This window comes from Halyomorpha halys, unplaced genomic scaffold (assembly GCF_000696795.3).
Source record: "Halyomorpha halys isolate HHAL.00 unplaced genomic scaffold, Hhal_1.1 Scaffold2175.1, whole genome shotgun sequence".
NCBI classification, from domain to species: domain Eukaryota; kingdom Metazoa; phylum Arthropoda; class Insecta; order Hemiptera; family Pentatomidae; genus Halyomorpha; species Halyomorpha halys.
In genome coordinates, this window is record NW_027110244.1 from 54,071 (window position 1) to 60,341 (window position 6,271).

The following is a 6,271-nucleotide window of genomic DNA, read 5'->3' on the forward strand; positions in this document are numbered from 1 at the left end:
CATTAAGGTCTTTATGTATGATTTTATTTGTGACAAAGTAAGGAGCATTGAGGATTTTACGAAGGATTTTGGATTGTAAGGATTGAATACGAGAGGAATTAGAAGGTTTAGTGGAGCCCCAAAGCTCAACTCCATATGTTGAGATTGGCCTTATATATGTTTTTTTTTTTAATTTCTTTAAGTATGTTTTATATTTTACTGAGCCATTCAGCTTATTTCAAGTACCGACACACATTGTACAATTCTGAATTATTTTTGGGTTTACTTTTGATTATTAGTCATTCGTTTAGAAAACATCTCAGTCTTTTAATTCATAGAAAATTATATCAATAAATCTGAAAATAAAATAATGAAATACTATAAGATATGTAGGTAAGTGAAAAGAATTTTCGAGTGTTTCCTTTTCGTTTCTTACAGGTTTTCATTTAATTATTGGTAAGAGAAAATCAGAAAAACAAGCGTGTTCAAAACAATCAAAAAAAGAAAATTAAAAAAAAAAAAAGAAAAAAACAGGTATACGATTTAAAGAATAATGACCAATTTCCCTTCAGTGAGTCGATAGTCCTCCAAATACCCAACAATTTAACAAATACTTCAAAGAGGAATACGAGATATCCTGGCCAGTTAAATTAGTATATGACCATTTTTAATTGGCAATTAATCGAATAATTAACATTTGTTTTTAATTGAGGAGCTTGGGTCATATCACATGACGAAAACAGTAATTAATTATTTAAAAAAGAATCCCGTAATCTCAGCAAGATATTAATTTGTTCATGATCACTCTCCCACAATTTTTAAATCATTCTTAAAATTTTAAATTTTCTGTTGAGATAACTGAAGACTATTTAATTATTATTATGGTTGTACATTCATGCAGTAATATTAATTACCTTTATTGTTGGTATTGCACATTATTTACCTTGAAACAGTTTGGCCATAGTGGTGACATTCGCTCAAATCTGATTTGTTTTTTCTTCAAATTCTACAACTGGTATCTTGAAAATATACTTTTTAAACAAAATTACTACATAAATTAATTTTTTTTATTACTTTTTACGCCAGTGAGCACCATTGGATTCACGGCTAATAAGTCACAAACATGACAATATGCAGAAAATGGACAATTTTAAGCGGCAAGCTTTGAATTCAGAAACTCAACAAAGCACTTTCTCATGTTATCTTCATGCAATAAAAATTAATCTGTTGAGAAAAATGGATTTTTTGCTTTTATGGTTGAACAGAATAACATGTACGTGCTACTGAAGGAATGCATGAGACCAGTTACGCTTTTAATATAGGTATATAGTATATCTGGTATATAATCGTACGGGCGAAAGACCATCTGGTAAATAGTTTCAACACCGCCATCATGAATGCACTTATTATTTTCGCAATAGTTGCTTGCGTTATTAGTGGTTCAACCAGTGAGTACTTGACTATTAGTTTAGGGCCACCTACATTAAGTATTCTAGATATAACTAATATAATAATTCAAAATTAATCCTTTATGTAATGGCTAGATAAAAAATTCAACTATTCAATTAATTAAATTATTTAAACTTCTATCAATTGACAAAATCATTAAAAGAAACCTCAAAAAAAAAAATTATAGTTAGGATAATTTTAGACTTTTTTTTAAAATCCTACACCAGTTTACCAATGTCAGGACTAATTATGCTTTGCTTGTTTCACTTTTTCTCCATAAAATTAAGCAGTGGGTTAGATATCAGAAGAACCTATAGTCATAAGATCTTTATTTGTGAATTAAAAAAAAAATCGAATTAAATTTCCCGTAATATATTATACTTCATGCAAACTTTTTACTCTGAAAAATATGTTTTTTTGTGAAATTTTAGTTTTATGTTCTGTCAAAATTGTGAACTTAGAAATAAAAACTAGAAATAATGAAAAATACTAGGAAAGCTATATCAATTTTATTAGAAGTTGAAAAAGGAATGGTTTTATTATTTACAATTAATTCCTAATTTGAAGTATTGATATATTAACCATAAAGAATAAATGTGATTAATCTTCACTGGCTTTTTCCCGCAATATAGATTTTTTTAAGGTACACCCTAACATCTACAAACCACGAAATATGGCCCGAAGAATTTTTAAGAATGATTTCTCATTTTTATTTAAATTCGAAATTTTCAAGAGGTTGGTCAACGAAGGATTAGTCTTTTGAATGTTTTGATGAATAATCCTACGACTTATCAGGGTATCTGTGTAAAACAATATATTATAGAATCATTTAAATAAGTTAATTTATTGATAGATAATGATAAGTGCTAAGGCAAAGTACATAATATTAAGTCTTATTTTTTTTTTCTAAAGTGAGAAAAGTAATAATATATTTTACCCTTTTGTTAGCATATCCGCATGGCTTCCATGAACACGATGAATCTGATGACTGTGAAATGGAACATAAAGGTAAGCTCACAAGGCAGCGCTTTGCGTCCTATTTCCATACCTTGCGTCCACCTTCTAATCATTCTACTCCGACCCCCAAATTTTTTTAGCCAACAAAGACAAATCTTCCAGATTCCCAATGGTGCTGGAATAAAAGACATAAAAGAAAAGAACTTATAACTTAACCCATATGTCCAACTATATAGACTACTGTTAAGAACATCTCATTTTTCAATTGACGAAAAACCTTTAATTTACAAGGTCACACTTTAACCTAATTAAGACGAATATGAACACAAAAAGTTAAATTTTGACAAACTAATCTAATCCTTACAACGTTCTGTTCTTCGACCAATAGTCAATGCTGTTCATCATGATCTCAACATTTCATTTATTCTTGATCTTATACAATCAAAATTTTCATCAAGACGTTACTCATCATCTGTACGTACAATCCTATCTGACACCAACCATCCCTATTGTCTTGCCCGAAAGTTTAAACAGCAGTTGGCCGGATAAATTTAGTATATATGCGACTGAAGTTTTGGACCAATCTCAACTTTTTCACTCGAGTGGTTAAAGAGCCCAGACCCAGTATCCACAGGCTCTAAGTAGAATATCTGGGAGAGAAACATTGTGATCTCCTGGAGTCTTGCATTGCACAACATATAAGAGTGGTCAGAATTGGTTGTGGGTTGCAAAATATAAATATTTTATATAAGTATTAATATGTTCCTAATTTATTTAACTTACTTAAATTCAGGTTTCATTACCTTTGTAGTTTTATTATTATTCTATAATTATAAGTAAATCCATTAATCTACTTAGATTTACTAGCACTGTTCATTAGATGTTATGTACCACATAATTTTATCGTTATTATTACCTATTTTATTTGTTTTTGTTATTATTGATCATTCTTGTTATTAAATATGTATACATGATATAAATGAACAGATATTGATTACATGCGAATTTCCTCTTTATCTCTCTCTAACTTAAAATTCTTTAACGTACTCAAGATTAGTTGATACATTTTTTTTCAGGGATGTATTTAAAATAAAAAAAATTATTAACAATTAATTAATGAATATCAATCAAATAATTTATAATATATTTTTCACAGAACACCGTGGCCGTGGCGGGACGGTTGTTGTAGTGAATGGACAAACGCACTACTTTGGGCCGGACGATCCAATACCACCAGAGCTGTCACACTTACGGGTACCCCAAATTCCTAAGCCAGAGTTCCCAAACATTTGGCCCTTTAGCCATCTTTCCCTTTCCGATCACTTGAAAGTGTTTAAATAAAAATAATTGGAAATTTTTTGAAATATGTACTTAAGAGGACAGCTATCATAAGCGATCATAAAATTTAACCCCTCTACGTTTATTAGTGTAATTTTTTATTAGTTATATATTTATTATGCGAATAATATAATAATATATAGGCCATTATTAACCATACTCTTTAGTAGTTTAACATGGGGTAATAACATACTTACAACGGCTACAATAGAAATGCCAAATTGAAAAATTACATATGCGATATTTGTCTTCAGTGGCACAGATATGTAAGGACAAAAAACAAAACTGTTTAAGAAAATCTACACCATAATAAATATAAGCTGTATAATTATAAAAGCAATGATTTACAGTAACACTGTGAAACAACAATAAAAAATTACCAGGTACTGTTGCTAATGTTAAGCAATCAATCAAAATTACCTTTAATTAATTATTAATATTTTAATTGAATTTTATAATTAATTTTGATTTGCTTAGAACCTTATAATTCTTAGTATAACTTTGGTAAATTGTGAGTAACAAATGTTATAAAAAAAATTAAATAAAGACGAATTAAAAAACAAATTCTGAGTTGTAAGTGTGAATCAAGATGGAACTATTGAATTTTTTTAAATTTAATTTTCTTCATCTTATGATTACAATTTTTTGCTATTATTTACTTATTATATTGTTTTCCTTATTTTTAAAGTTATTATACTTTTAATTAATCTTTGTTATATATATATTTTTTTTTAATTTTAACACCTGTATATGGTATGAATAAATACTTAAAGGACTACTACCAATTTCCCTTCACTATAGCAGCTTGTATTATTATTAATCAATAAAAAAAATATCAATCACATAAAATATATTTACTGTTTACTTAGCTTGAATTAGTCATTAAAATTTATTGTTATAGCAATTTACGATTTCATTGTTATAAAAACGGTTTGCGCCAATAATAATAAGTAAGTATCGTATCTCTTATATTATAATTACATTAATAAATCACATAATTTTAATTAATCATAAAGCGTTGGTATTATTACAGGTCGATCTAACCTTAAAAAAAAATACAATTCCAAAATTTGACTAATCCGTTTTGAGTATTGAAAATACAAATATATAAAATGAAAATTAAATTGAAATTTGGGATAGTTGTTATAATTAGGTATCTTTCTATGAATTAAAAATCGAAACAGATATTTAAGAAGAAATAAATTATTTAGTTAATTTTTATTAAAAATATATTAACTTTCAAATAAGTTTCAAACAATAATTCGGATATCCATTGTATAATTATTATCAGGCTATGAGCTCAATAAAGAGGGTTTTTTTTTTTAAGTTTTGAGAATTTCGAAATAAAACTTGGAAGTTCTTAGTTACGGTGAAAGTATTTTCTTTGGATATACTCTGATCCGACACGTTTTGAAATCGTAAATTTTCAAAATCCGCAAATAGTGTGTATATATACATATAAATTATAGGCTCAGTAACTAATAACTAATTTTTTCACAGAACACCATGGCGAAATTGGGGTAGAGGATAGACAACCACACCATCTGCCTATACCAGCCGTGTTTTGGCCAATCTCCTATCTTCCCCTACCAGGTCCAGTCCATTCTCACCATTATTGATACCATGCTTGAAAATAAATGAGAAATGTTTGAATATGTATATAAGAAGACACTATCGTAAATTACTTCAATTTTTAAATTTATAAGACTCAATGTTAATGAAGCTATTTTTTTTGACAAGCTACATTCAAAATATTTATCCAGATCATTAATAATCATACAGCTGTTACATAAAAAAAAAAAAAAATTCCACATGCATTAGTAGACCTAAGAAGCCCAGATTTGTAAGTAAAAAATAAAAAACTTTTGAAGAAAAGCTACATTAAAATAGATATAAGTTGTATAATTACATAAACAATGATTGACAATAATACTGTATAATAAAAATAAACAGATTATTATGTACTGTTAAACTCATTGATAAAAAAATTAAGATTACAAGGCGTTTGTTATTATTTTTTATAGGATTTTATTATAAATTATCCTTAGAACCTTAAGATATTTCACAAAATGTTAGGAAAATTTGACAACAGACTTTATTATCCTGCTTTCTTGCCTTCAAATCAAAAATTGAAACATAGTTAAATTAATTTATTTTTATCTTGGACGTTTAAATAAAGAATATCTTAAATTATAAACGCTGAAGAGAGGATTACGGTATCCTCGAAACGTCCTAAATAAACAATAAATAAATTTTGACCTGAAAGCGAAATAGAAAGATGATAAAATGGTGAAGGTCAGATTGTTAAACAAATAACCAAACATTATAAAAAAAAATTCTAATCAGAAAGTCTGTCTTTATCGACAATCTACCAGTCAATCTGGAATCAGGGTAAAGAGATTCATAAATATCAAATATAAGAAGAAAAAATATTGCACATCTCACATCAACATTCCAAAAAGACACACAAACCAGAGGCAGCCCATACTTCCATAGCATCTAACCCATACTAAAAGAGAAGGAAAAAAAGATCAGGTTATTCTAAAAA